This window comes from Adelges cooleyi, unplaced genomic scaffold, assembly GCF_023614345.1.
Source record: "Adelges cooleyi isolate 19-005CV unplaced genomic scaffold, UGA_ACOO_1.1 ACOO_flye_CR_arks_rails_tigmint_CR_PRNA_108, whole genome shotgun sequence".
Classification (NCBI taxonomy): domain Eukaryota; kingdom Metazoa; phylum Arthropoda; class Insecta; order Hemiptera; family Adelgidae; genus Adelges; species Adelges cooleyi.
Genome location: NW_026095761.1, coordinates 9872166 through 9887819, shown reverse-complemented (window position 1 = coordinate 9887819; position 15654 = coordinate 9872166). Strand labels below are relative to the sequence as shown.

Here is a 15654-nt window from a genome sequence, read left to right as displayed (position 1 = left end):
AAATGTTTTATTAACAAACTGTCAGTACCTTCGCAAGGCGTGCTTACATATTTCTGTGTCTACTATTATATAGGATGAGAAACGTCAATATATATATATATAGAGAGAGAGATATACCGAATATATATTTATTCTTATATATATATATAATACGAGAACGTCGTGACGGTTATTATTAATATCTGAAAACCATGTTTTTTATATACATTTTTTTTTCTTTTTCGGATTTTGTGTCTAACTGTGTCTGTGTGAAGCAAGAGTGTGGCGGCGGCGGCGGTAGCGGCAAAGGCTAAAGCAAAGGATACGTTTGTCGGTAAAAGGCCATGCGCGACCTCGTCGTTGGACGGTACGCGATCAAACCTAACCTACGGGCAGTGCCGTGTTTACCGCCGTGGTTGTCGTTGGTCACCGCACGCGTATAGTTCTCAGCGATCGTCGACATTATTATCCGTTTGTCGTCTTCGAATTTCCGCACAAGTCTTTCCGCGGAAGTTTAAGTTCACCCGCTGTGTACGAGATTGTTTCGAACAACACATTTTGATGTAACCGCGATAATTGGATACGCACGTGCCGAGAGGTGGGTAAAGACAATTTCATAACAATATATAAATATAATACTACCTACCTACCTTGCATTCTTGTGCATTGCTAAAAATAAAATAGCAAAAAGTCATATTTTACAGTGTAGAATGTAGATAATATAAAAAAAAAAAAAACGATTTTAAAATTTCAAAATCTTACGATAAGGCGTTAAATATTTGTATTGTTCTTAAAAAAGTACGGGGGAGAGGGGAGAAAGTGGTAAAATAATTACAGATGCATGTAGCGAACAGTCAACGTTTACATAGACAAAATTACATAGTAAAAGTATAAATATTTATACTGAAGTTTTATTGTATTAAACATTCCTTTGATTTTTTTTCTTTTATACCTACGGCTACACTCTATTGCATTTTTACATTAAAAAAACATAATATTTCGCTTCGATACGGAGTCAAGAAGCAATTGGTTTTATAATGATGTCACTAGTCATCCGCTTTTCGTTTCATGGGCGCGTTTTTCCTAGAAAACTATCATTAAGCAAGTAAAACGCATTTTATGTACATCACAAGGTATGATAATATTAGACAGAAGGCAATGTGTATCTATATTCTGTATTATTTAGTATTACTGATTTGATTTTTTATTGGTGAAGGTCATTAATTATAAAGATATTATTGTCTTTGTAGTGTTTTTTACTGACGTCAAATATCTGTACAACGTACTAACTACAAAAGTGTTTTCTTGAAGGTAATTTTATCACTTTTAAAGGATACTATGCAGTCTGTTTTTTTGACGTTATAGACCAAAACGTCAGACGAACTTTCGACTACTTAGTTTGGTCCTGTAAAATTATACAAGCTCTTTAACAACTTAACTAGGTTATGTGGGAAATTGATTTCTGATTTCTTGTAAAAAAAATTGAGTTTTAACATTAAAATTATTGGAAATTTAATTTATTCAATTACAAGAAACTGAATTGACATTGGACCATCCAAAGTTGTCGACATTTTGTCTGGCTTTTCAGTCTAAAATAAAAAAAAAAATGGTTTTTACTCACAGAAAAAATTACTTAAATAAAAAATAATACCTTGTAGTTTAAAAAAATTAACCGGTAAATTAATTGGCATGGTTAAAATTTATTAAAACCACCCTTTTATTAAATATTGCCTTTAAACTCCTTAAAAACAGACTGCATGCACTAATAATTAATACGTTTTAAAACTGTACAATTACACAGTAAAATATAACATTTCACTCTAAGTAGTACAATTATTATTAGACACATGCTTATGTCAGCTTTTTCGAGTTAATTATGCTTATTATATTTTGTGTACACATTTTTTGAGGTGTAAAATACTAGTGTAAATTATTTATGTTCTTGTCTTAAACAATAAAACTAGTGTTTATGATTCCGCTTTAAGTTGAAAAATTTTAAGTTTTTAGTTATCCTTATTTTTTTTTTTATACTGAAATACTTTCCAAACACCTTAAAGTGAAGACAACTTTTTAGGATTCGTAATTGGTCACTTCTTTGAGTGTACAAAGGGGTTTTTTGAAGAGGGGGAAGGGAAACTTTATTAAAATTATTGTCCCCAAACATTATAGCAAAACGTGTAGTAAAGCTATTTTTTTTTAAATGTTCGTTTCAAATTCCCGTTAAGCTCAGTCATTTTAGAAAAAGTTTGACCCTTCAACCCTGCTAGTTGTCATTTCACCCTCATTATTGCGAGTGCAAACTCATTATGAGATTCGTTAAAAAAATGGGTTATTTATTACAAGTTACAATCCTTTTTTTTTCTCTGTGACATGTTAAAACTGAATTCACTACACATAAAAATCAAGTGCCATTAAACGTATAGTTAGTACATTATAATATGTCCATATTGTATTTTTTTGAAATACGTTTAAAATAAATAATATATAAGAGGCATATTTATAGTTTTTTTAAAACTTTAAATAGGAATGAAACAAATATTATGTTGAAGAATTCGGTATTTTTGTTTCGAGCCATTTAAGGTATGAATATTAATGTTAAATATCTACTAAATTTACTCGTTTTATATTTTATTTTTCGTGCAATTATAAATCATTTACTTGAAACGTAGATAAGGTTGTTTATTTATAAAATCTTAAAAAGACAACAAAAGTTAATAATGAGAATTAATGACTATATATACCTGGCTACGTGTTGTAAAAATATATTGTGAACTTATCAACGTTTGACATCAATCATTAACGCAATTCAAAGATTTTTCTAAAGCATAACATAATCATAAAAGTAATGCCCCTTCGTTATAAATTCATGTTCATATAGAACTCTTCAAGTAATGTACTTGGTAGATAAATCATAATCGCCCAGTAAGTTATTTGCCGTTAACTTTTAAAATTACTCACTTCCAGATTTTCAACTTTTTAGAAATAAGACAAAATCTCAACAGAAAGTAATTGATAAGTGTGTCACAAATTGCTTTATTAAACTGTATTATTTTATTATGTGTTTGTTCTAAAGTTTATGAATATAATAATAAAATAACATAAGCAACCAACAAATTAATACCGTTGCACAGAAATGTAGAAAATGTAATTTTGTATAGCTGAATGCGTTTATTATAATCATTATAATACATAATTCGCGTTTAAAAGTTATTTCAAAACTATTCGTATAATATTTTTAAGTTTAGTCGTAGTCAAAGTTGAAAAGTTTGTAAATTCAAACAAATAAAGTATTCGACATTGTTGTTACCTTTAATGTATATATTTCAAAGAATTTAAAAACATTTTTATAGAATAGTATGATAATATATTTTGTAGTTTAAATAAAAACATATTAAATATTACACAAATTATATAATCCGATAACTCGATATTATAGTATCCCTATCAATTAACTATACTGAACTGTCCACGTGGGTTAAAGAGAAAAGTTTCGTTCCCCAAGTAATAATAATAACCCTTTAACTTTTGACGCACCGTGAAAACATATCAGCCCACGGGAAAATCCCAAAGCCAATAGATTGCCGGGGTTTGATGAAACTTTGAGATACGATTAGCTATTAGGAGATCCCTCTGGAGATGGAAACTGCGGGCAATGCAGCCAAAACAAGGATCAGATGTGTCTTTCGAGACAGTGATGCAATACCGGTTCTGACGTGTATGTATTTATATACCTCGAGAAAGCAGCCTTAATATTGATTACTCTTGTCGTGTACTAATTAATTAAAAGGTTATCCGATCATGAAGAAAACGACTTCTTTCCGCTTACTGTGAGAACATTCTGAAAAGTCCCGAAGTTGTTTCAAGTTATAAAAAAAAATCCACGGAAGAGCTGTGATTCTCTTTACACAATTTGATACAATTGGTGATAAACTTTAAGCAAAGATGTTTAATCCGCTATGTGACAAAGCGACAACAAATAAAGATGTATTTACGGATAATTGAAAAAGTTTATAAGACTTTTTTCCTACAAAAACTACTACGGCTTAAAAAGTCATCTGACGAATAAGTTGTCTGTGATCTCTATGTTAATTATAAAATTTTGTCTACCGAACCCGTTAATCCGTGTCGTGTGTAGCGTCTTCACAGCCTTACAATTTTATTGAACCTATAAATTCTAAATATGATGTGAAAAAAATGTACTTTAACGATGTTTGAATATTCATAATTTCAATTCTCTTTCTCTCTGATATTAAGAACTATAAATCATTGATGGCTTTAAAAATGTTAGCTAAAATTCACTATTATGGCACTCGAGCCGTCGATATAATTTCTCCCATTTTTAGATATTGAAAACGAGATACAGCTGTGAAATATATATTGATCTTATTGATCACGTTATATTATAAACCGAAATTGTATATAACGCGACGAACGTATTAGACCATTTCAATGATACGTGTCTATCGCACCATAAATAATTTGATACTTTAATATTTACATATCAAAATTATCAGTTCAGTGATTTTATCCGTATCGTATATGTGCTGGTTGTGCGTTATTGAAATTTTTTTTTTATACATATAGTTACTTTACTTTGTTTTCTACGAAAAAAAAAAATCTAATCTCAAAAAATTATTAATATTTGCCCATAAATCATTTTTTCTGGATTAAAAAAAATTGTCGCAAGTAAAATAATAACGTAACAGCTCATTTTGTTTTTCTGTATAAATATTTGATGTTATAATAATTATTTAATAATAATAATAAGCATTGATTGTATGCATTTTTTCACTTGAAAGTTTGCTGCTCTTATTATTAAGTGTAAATTTAATATGCACTTATGTTATTACCAAACTAATATACGTGTAATTGTACAATTATTTGTTAGTTTAGTGTACAATTTGTATATCCGCAAAATGTAAATGTACAGTCTTAGATTAATAATAAAATAATTCTTATGGTAGATATTAAAATTACATTTCTCCGTTGTATGTTTTCCGGAAGTTAAAACGAAAGAGACGTTAACTGATCTCAATAATAGCTCCTTTGACTGTAATTGATTTGGATTTTTTGAAATTGTTACAAGAATTCATATTATTTGTATTGTGCAACGTTCATTGGCGAAGGGCGAACAAAGTTAAGATATTTGGCGCGATAGTAAAACCTAATTAGTTTCGGAAAACGTTAGACTCAGAAGAAAAATCATTACACTGTCGTTCGGAGCAGCTGTTTCATTTATTTTTCTTTTCTTCGTTTCATTTTGATTTTTCAATTAACCAAAAAGTCTATATAGGATAGACTTTTGTTATATTTTAACGCCTCTTCTATTTTTCGAACTGCGAATGAAGTAATATCCACAGTGCTAACACTTAGGTGCACTTTAAAAAGATTTACGCGCTTTTTACTGCAAACATGTTTGGCTAACATCCAAATAGTGATTGTATAAACATGATGACGATGTATTACTGGCGAAAGTAGATAATTTGCATTTGAGTAATGTAATGGCACCGATAAAATAAAACGGTTAGTACCAGTTCTCGAATAATCTGTACAAGCGTAAATAAAATGTCAACTAACAGTAAAATTATTCTATTCTTAAAGTAAAATAGTATTAACTGATTATCTACCACATACATTTTATCTACAGATTATGTTTTACTAAAGTTTCTTCGAATAAAAAAAAAAAACTTTATTTGTTATTAAGAATATTTCATAAGTACTATTATTATTCTTATTTTTTTTTTACTGATTTAAACATTATACAATTTTAAACTATAAATATTTAAAACTTGGACAAATGTTAAAAAAAAAAAAAATACTTAGTAGATTTGTTTAATTTGTGTTATTACTTGAATCGCTGAGTTCAGAAAAGCAACATGTCTAATTTTTCGGTAAACTTAGTCGCGCGATTTTGATCCTTATACCAAAAAGCATATTTAGAGTTAAAACGGGACATGTCCTGCAGTCGCATATGGGCAAAAATGTATGTTAAAAATTTGTTGAGAGCAGAAAAGAGACATTTCCATAAAACGCAAATGGCCACTGTCGGCACCAAATAAAGGGAATACGATAAAAACATGATAATATTTCTATTTAAAAAGGTACTAGAGAACTAGATTTTTTATTTTTTATAATATATTTCAATAAGTCAAGTTTGAATATTAATAGTAAATATTTGACGAATATGAAGTAAGAACACAGTTACAACATGACACAATATGCTGCGTAATTGAATCCATAAGATATTTAATGAATAATACAATCCTTTATGTAAATGTCAACTACTTAACATTCACAACAAATTAATTGCAAATATGTTTAACTACGAAAAACGTATTATTTCAAGTTTTGCGCTGTATTATCCTAGTATACTTTCATATTTTACAAAATTATTTATTTAGCTTTTTGGTAGTTTCTTCTGACAGCTCACTGGTCGATAATGGAATACCGTCTGAAATATATTCCAATTTAGTACATAGTTAAGTAGACTTTCTCTCCTTGAAAAAATTTAAATGTTTAGATACGTTATTTTGCAGATTACATAAAACGTTTATTTTTAAAACCAATAACAGTACGAGTTGTGTCAACTCTCCATTACGCGAATAAAGTATTATAATCTATTATTACTTTCAAAATATAATTGCTTTTATGTATCTCTTATCATCCCTGGCACATTTATCCCCTTTTTCAAATTGATAACAAGCAACGAAGCTGAACGTTTTTTGTCGAGTAATTAATATAACATCGTGTTGGCATACACCGTGAAAGTCAATACATATTATAATTAAGTGCAAAGCTCCCTTACTCGCGTTTACATAGGTACCTGGTAGTTTTGATACCAATTATAAACTATAAGTAAAAAGGTCAAAACTCTTTTAGAGGGTGCAATTATAGGTCGTATTATATTACCGATAAATATTTACATAAAAATATTACATAGGTACCTAATGCTAATTTATCGAAGTAAAAAAAAAAAGGAATGTTAATTTTCATCGTATTGGTCTTTATCCTTTTTTTTTTTTTTGTTACAGTCGTAATGACACAGTTACCCAAGTTGGGGTTCCCTGGTCATACACGCAATATGTATACATGCGAGTAAAAGTATTTTGTCCATATATTATAGTCACGAATTGTTGGAACAAAAATCACAGATTTCATGATTTCAAATACATTTAAATTGCATATCTTAACATTTTTACTGGTGGTTTTAAGCGGATTTAGCTAGACAAAACTACGCCCATAACCATACGGTATTGCTTATCACGAACAATTTTACATAGGTATGCCGTATTTGAAAACATTAAATCGCATAATCACTATTTTTTTTCCATTGTAATTTTCAGTTGCTATTGTGCTGTTTGGAATTTCATGTTACATGAATATAAAAAAAAAAAACAATGACGAACAACATGTGTAATTTTATAACATACTAAAATGTCAATATAACAAAAATATTTCCAAAGAACCATACGTATAATATGATTGGATATCAAAGTCATGGCGCCTACAGGGAAGGCAATTTGTAATAGGTTATTATTATTATTTTTATATAATATTTATATTATATATGTTTTATTTTCGTAGTTAAGTAGGTTGTTGCATGTTGAAAGATAATTCATAAATAGTTCATTTAAGTGTTCTTTTTTAACACTGATTATTTCCCTTTAATACTAGTATTTTTAGTTAGCCAATAGCGGTTAAAAATATATATAATTAAACACAAAATGGAAAAACAATTTTTTGCGCTTAGTTGAATTTAACGGTTATAAAAACTAAAAAGTAATAGTTAACTAAATAGGTACAGGGTAAATTAATTTACTTGTAACGACTTCTGTGATGCTATCGGCTTACTATTTTATTCATATAGTAAATTCCATTTGACACGCGATTTTTAAAACTTAGCTTAGTTGAACTGAATAATTAAATTGAGTAATTTTTAAATACTGCTATATCAATTTTTAAGAATATTATGAAAAATATATTCATTTTGCGTCGGACGAAATCTTATATATATATATGAATTTAAGTATATGAATACTCAATACACCAAACGTTTTATTTGTATTAAAAAAAACCTATAATCAGATATGGGCGAAATGAATTACAATCCGTAATCGATTACAGAGTGATTGCGGATTACTCGTAATCTACGATTAATAAAAAAATTGGATTACATATATTTCAGTAATCCTAAATTTTTGTATCAAGGATTATATTTAATCCAGTAATCCCTAGTTAACGGATTACATTATCAATCCAGGGATATTCTTTTATTCCAGTAATTCAAAAAAATTGTATTTAAATAACGATTTGTTAACAATTAAAATGTTTTTAAATCATTTTTTACTTTTATGCGGAGCTGGGAGGTATTGTTTGTTTTTTAAATAATGTGTTTTATTTTTACTGGAGGCGATATCTTCTAAGCCGATTATTTTTAATCCAAGTAATCCTGAATTTTTGGATTCTTTGTAATCCATGATGGATTAATTGTAATCCGTATTGGATTATTTGTAATCCATTAATCCAACGTATTGGAATAACGGATTATTTTTAATTTAATTAATCTTGGATTACTTGAATTAATTAAAAAGTAATCCAGTAATCCGGGATTAATAATCCTGCCCAACTCTGGACTTTTTTTATTACAGTTTTAGTGAGGATAGTGCATTTTTTGAACAGAGAAAGTTACAGGTCTATCCGAATTACTACAGCTGAAAGTGATTCAATCACTTTAAAATAAACGCTCCGATGCGAATCTGTAGATGGTAGAAATACAATAATCGATAAAAACACTTTAAAAGCTATAATGTGCTTTACATTATATGTTTAGTAATTAACAATAAATTGAAAATATTTTCAAATACCCGTTGACTGTTGGTCTACTTACACGTCATAGCTATCGCCTACCTAGAAATTTACCAGTTCGAGTGTAATTTTCCCCTTTATTTTTGGTATTTTGTTAAAGAAAAAAAGGTTTGTGTAAGATTTTTAGTAAAATTTTCAGAGATTAAGTCCTAAAACTTCGTTTTAAAGAGAAGTAAAGTAAAAGTTTCCACCCCTTCTAGGGGAAAGTTTTTATGATAATTTTTTGGTTTGCCAACGTGTATCGGCTTATATTCCATAAAAAATTGGAATTAATTTTTTAATTTTAAAAAGTTGTAGCACGCCGTAGTTTTAAGTTGAAAAATATGTAAATATGTGTTGGGCATTTTTCTCAATTTAAAAGGAAAGAGATGAACTTTTTAAATTTTCGGTCCAATAATATGTACCTCTTAGTTACGATTTCTGATCTATACTAATACTAGTACTATATATACTATTTTTTTTAAATCTATTATGCAATTATTATTCCTTCAATTCTCTAAAATTCAATTTAAAATCCAAATCATCCAAATTATCAAACTTTAAATGACTGCAAATTGTAATAATTACAATTATTGTAAGCGGTAAACCCTAAAAAGTATGTTTAAAACCATAATTAATTATATTTGCAGTTTCAAATGTTAATACACGGTTGTAATCGAATGTGGAATTTCTACAGTTTAATCACATTTTTTTGCAATAGTTTAAAAATAAATATAGCATCTACCCTCCTCTCAACGCCATAGGAAATAATTATTATGAACACAACTATGAACAACAGATTTACCCTTTACATCTCCAAACCTCTCGCATTAGTAATATAATACAGATTCAATTCACAAATTGTACTCCTTAATCCTCCCGACTACAACCCATTACCGTTATTAATACTTCCGTATTAAACATTCTTCGATTTCAGAGTTCCATCGTATCAGATAAACGTTCATTGTTTAATTAGTTTGCTAGTGCTGTAAAGCTACGGATTAATTCAAATATTCACTGCGGTCTACAATAATAATCGAGTTATCAATACATAGATTTACAGCTTTGCTTTGTCCAAACCAACAACAGTGTTTTATAATACAAACGTATAAATATAAAAATATTTTAAAACTCTCAGGTAGTTAATATGGTTTAAGACAATTAATCAAAATTGTTCTGTTAGGGCTGTATGTAGCTATTTGGGCAAAAGTTGATTTGTCAAATTATTATTTTTTCAGATAGTGGTAAACCTTCAAAAATATTATTACCTGACTTTTGATATTTCTTGGTTATAACAAATTCTAAGAACAATTATTATATATACCTACTTAGAACAAAGTATTTTAAAATAAATAATTTTTAACTTTTTATAAGGCTTTTGTATGTGAATTGTAAAGATTAAACAATAAATCCTGAACAATAAACCGGTGAAAATGAAAAATATATGTATATTTTTTAATTAAAAATAAAATAGTAATTTAGTAAATTTATTAAAAAATTATTTGGAACAAACCTGTTTAATGTTAATTTTTTCTTACTAATGTAATACAATATTATTACTACTGTAAGTCCTTTAAATTATCAAGTAAAAAAAAAGTAGAAACGCTGAGTTGTAAGTTTTCAGATATCCATTTAAATCTCTACAACCTTTTTCTCCATTAGAAAAAAAGGTCCTGGAACATTTCCAACATTTCCCAAAAGGATAATCTCTCATTAACGGGTTTCTTCATTGAAGATTTTAAAACTATACAGGTTACATTTATGAGCTGCGTTTCGTTTACCAGAAAAAATATGCAGTGTGCTATAAAATATTATAATATATGTGCATATTGTGTATACATTAAATATAAAATAATTTGAGTTATCTTTTTTTTTTTTTTTGAGATTTTTGTATATGGATTATAGACCAATTACATTAGTAATACATTGTCAACAAATTATTTAAATTCAAGACTAAGCTATAAAACGTATAATTTAATTTCCCAAGCGTTGCATTTTCAAGTAAGTGTTGATGTCTGTTGGTTTTCACACAATCGTAGCGTTAATCGTTTGGCTTATTTTAGGCCTACTAGCAACGGCTGTGTGAGCAACGTCCCCACAACCCTCAAGATGTAAGATATAAGGTTTTCGAAATTCGGGCAATCTACTTAACACAAACACTTAAAGAGGCACCGCTAATTATGTAAATAACATTTAATGTCTTGAGTGTGTGAGTAAAACCAACTGGAATTGGTTATAGTCATCTTAATAACAACACATTCTATTAGTTCTTGTGGGTGATGAATGAAGTTAATACCAATAATTGATGCATAACTTATGTATGATTGACCTATATAATTGTATCGTCAAAGTAGTGTACATAGTCGGTTTTTAGCATTTTTGTAAAGAGACACCGCTTGAAAAAACTCATAGAACTAGAAAGTTAGGTACTTCTCAGTGGCTCTAATCTTAATTCATAGTGACAATTAGTATAAAAAATAATGTATGCAATGGTTTCACGGCATTTGGCTTTTATATTAAAAATATTTCGCATACCACTATAGTTTGTGAGTAGGTAAAACACTTGTGTACATTTTCTAAATAATATAATTATTAACTTATACACTACGGCTATGTAAATATTTAAATGATGCTAATGTTTGAAAGTTTCACAATCCGATTTTTTTGTACCAAGAAATTAATTATTTTCGTGGGCATCTCCAAAATAAATTGTATTTTTTTCTAAATAATTAATAAATATTATGGAAATACCAACGCAATATAACCCCAGATAGCGCATTGCACCCTTGCCGTTTTTGAATCTCGGATAGTACATTAGAGAATGTATCTCCTCCTTGTTAGCTCTTACACCGAATGGACTGGAATAAAGACAGATAGAAACCGATTTTATAGTCTCACGGTTTAGTTGCACCACAAATTGTCCGCTTGTTTACCGTTTGGGCGACCGTTGTACGTAAGACAACTTTGAATTAATGAGCCGACCTTTTGGAACGTTGCAAAGGAACGACTGAGAAAACAGTAGAGGAGGGTCCTTTCCCGGGCCGAGAGAGGTACTTAGTTAAAATACCCGAAAATTCTTCAGGCGGGAAAATGTTTGGGAACCAACGTTAATCGAGATTAATGACTATGCCACATTTTTGTGCCTAAGGGTATAGATTATATTGTTTTCTCATACGCAAAAAAAAAAAAAATCGGTGACTCCGCAATACGAAAACTATAGGGAAAAAACAATGTACTAAACATTAAACGAACCATTTTTTTCCCGTTGCAGTTTGGATCGAAAAACTGCGAGCACCGCACGATGAGACGAAGAAAAGAAAATATAATTTGAAAACGAATTGGCTGGACGGATACACCATCTTCTTTTTAAGGTCAGTGTGTATTTTTGTGTTGTTTTTTTTTGTTGAGATTTGGTAGGTAAATCTACAGCAGTGACCCGAATGACAATAATTTCCGATGTCATAATATTTGGGTTTTAGTCAAGAAGGGAAAATTATAGATTGTGCTCAAAAGAAACCAACGTTTTACTTAGTAGCAGGTTATTTATTACGGTAGACCTATTTGACATTTTTGAATAAAACTGGCCTTTGCCAGATGCTAGACGCTAACAAAATGTTTAAGGATTGGTAAATACGACTGTACAAGACAATCCTTCATTCCGAAAATAGGCTAATATAATAAATCACGAGGTTTGCTCTCCGCAGAAAAAAAGTTTATATAAATATCCAGAACTTATACTTTTCTCGTGCATTAAATGATTTGCCAACCGAGTATGTGTCTTAATATATTTTAAAGAAAAAGAAATATGTTTTTTTTTTTAAATTAATTTTAATTTATAAATTACGTTCCTGAAAATTAATGTTTCTTTTATCTATCACCATAATCCAATATTGTAGATACTAAGCTTATGAAATATTGATGTCGATGATCAATGCTTAACGAGTTGGAAATTACTTTTTGATTCAAAAGAACGAGATGATTTAACGAGAATTCTGTTCCTCGAAACGACGACAGAAGGTGTTTGATGTCTTATGAAATAAAAGTAAAAATATGATATATGATACTTTTATTTCGTTACTGGAGGCTTTTTGTAGAGAGAAAAAAAGATCCAATTCAAGATGATTATGTTTCAGACTTAAAATGAGAGTGTAGTATTTTAGGAAACAATTTTCCTACAAAAAGGGTAGAAATATAAGATCTTACGTTCTGTGCGAGATTAAAAATAAAATTGGTATTCGTACAATTGACATGTAAAAAATACAAAATCCACTCAATGCCACAGACTCGGTCATGGATTAAAAGTTGTTTGTTTTAATTAAAAAAGAATCCGTGCTACAATAATTTATTTGTGATTTTTTTATAGAAACCGGCAATGGAGCAAATAATATTTTATAAAGAGTATGTATTCGGTATACTAATTCGTTTATGGTAATTCTTGTATGGTAAATGAATCGTTGGTGGATTATTCGTGAGATTATAACCGGGAAAAAAGTCCCTCGACAACATTCGTGTTACAGGCATTTGTTGGAAATTAATATGCTCACCCGACCGTATCACTCGTCCAACTTTTTTGGCCCAGGTGTGTATGTCTCAGCGTTGTATAATGCAAGCAAGAAACCTAAGTACCTTCCACGGTAGCAAAAAAACTGTGCCAAAACTTTATACCCCCGTCTCCTTTTGTCGGGCCTTGTTAAAATCATTTCTTTTATCTCTTTTCTAATGTTCTAAATTGTTAATGAGTAATTCCAAAGAGTGCGATTAAACAACGCGTTGTATCAAATTTATAGTTTTTTTTTCTTAAATGCTTGCATTATAACAAAATGATTTTTATTTATATAACATACTGCAATGTCTTTATTTACCTATAAATCGCCGCTTGTAGTTATGTGTTTATTACACGTGCAATCAATTAACGAATTTGCATTTTTCTTTTGTTTTTATTATTGTATTATTTTATCAGTCATTTAATCCATCCGACCTACAAAGTCGATCTGGTACATGAAACTGTGTACAGAATAAATAAGTTTTTTTTACATATTTTGATCCGTTTATTTACAATGACTCCAATTAAACCAATAACTTTTTAATAATACAAACTATAACTAAAGTTTTGATCTCAGCAATAATCATTAAGCAATTTTTAGTATTATTATATTCATTAATCAAATATTATGTTAACCTAATTTTGACGGAAAAATTCTCATTAAGAAAATATCTTTATAACTAATAAAAATACGCAACTCTACACATAATTATACTACTACACGTTTCTTTCCTTTGTTTGATTTTTAAAAGAACATTGCCAAACAAAATTAAGTTTTGAGTCATATTTATACGGGGTTTTCTATTATATTCACTTTTATATAACATTTAATAATTTTAAGACTTGTGTCGTGTAATAGTCGAAGAACATCCAAACAACCGTCATGTGTCAAAAACAATTAAAACATTTTGAAACTGGCTCATCTGATAAAACACTTCTCGATGAGATCCTATATGAATGTCGATTAAGTTTAACCCTATACAGGCTGTGAGAAAATGTATTTTTACCATCTTTTGTTTCGCCATTATCTTTCCGCCATCCTATTACTACGAATTGGGGTAGCTTAACGAGCATTAGTACTGTTAATTAGGGAGCGTTCCCTATTGTCAAATTCGCAACAAAATGTCGGTTAGTTTCGCTGAGCAATAGCGGCGAAATATTTTACTAAGTCGCTATAGATCTTTTACAGACTGAGTAGACTCTTATATTTCTCTTATATATATATATATATATATATGTAAATATTAATAAAGTTGTGTTTTCTTAATTATGCGTGTACACGTATGATATGTCAGTGGTTAGAACACGCGTCAAGATTTTCTGATTAATGACCGGACTAAAAAAGGGAACTCAATTATAAAAAAAATAAATAAAAAAAATGAAGCAAAAAAGCGTCTTGTTTATCTCTACGACGCTTTTGTGCGTCTAATAACGTCACGTAGTGAATAGTAATGGGAGAAAAAATAAGGAGAGAAATGCTTGTGCCTAAAAGATCGGAATTGTGAGCAAAAGACGTTATTATGTATATCTTGCCAGATTGTATATTAAACATTTTTTTTTTTTGTTCGGCCTCCTTTTATTTATTTTTAGTCTGGGGCCCTCTTAGTAATAACTCCCAGAAGCATTTTTACGACGAGACGTTAATATTGGTGTTATATCAATAATTGTAATTATTACTATGTATATATTGTTATAAAATAAAGTGACGGCGCACTAGGTATGCAATTTTACTGCATTGCTGCTAACAACGAAATTATTAAAATTCCCTTAATAGCGATTGGAATATTTTATGATATTGGTTATAATAATTATAAAATGTATTATAAATAAATGTGTTATTGATTCGATCAACTCTGTATGCCGTTTCATTTTTGTATAAAACTGTAATGTTTTGTTCTTCATTGCTAAATAATAAATACATATTACTTTTGTTTGCGGGATAAATGGCCAGGATTTAAAAAATAACCGTTTGCCCATTTTAAATCCAATGCACAGCAAATGTTTAATTAAATTTTAAAAAGCGACCATTTTCTTTAATGGTTCTCAATGTAACTATTTAACTATCTAGATTGCTGGCTTTCAGACGCTGTAGACAATTCCCCTATAAGTGGCCAATTTTGATTTTTTTTTTTTTTTAATTCTCATTCAATGGCTTTTGTCATAATTATATAGAATTTTTTATTCGAAATATTTGTTTAATTAATTATACAGATTTCGTTCATTGTATTATCATATACCATTTTATACTCATGACATATTTAATTGTGGATTATAATTACAGCTATGTA

The 15654-nt window shown here is 29.1% G+C and overlaps 1 protein-coding gene across 1 annotated transcript in view; it reads left to right on the top strand.

Moving 5' to 3' along the window:
- The first annotated feature begins 387 nt into the window (after positions 1-387).
- LOC126841890 (chaoptin) overlaps positions 388-15654 on the top strand; it is a 56000-nt gene continuing 40733 nt past the window's right edge. Inside the window, exons 1-2 of the mRNA XM_050578658.1 lie at positions 388-577; positions 12095-12194. The gene's annotated coding sequence lies outside the window, so the exon portion shown is untranslated. The remainder of the gene's footprint in view (positions 578-12094; positions 12195-15654) is intronic.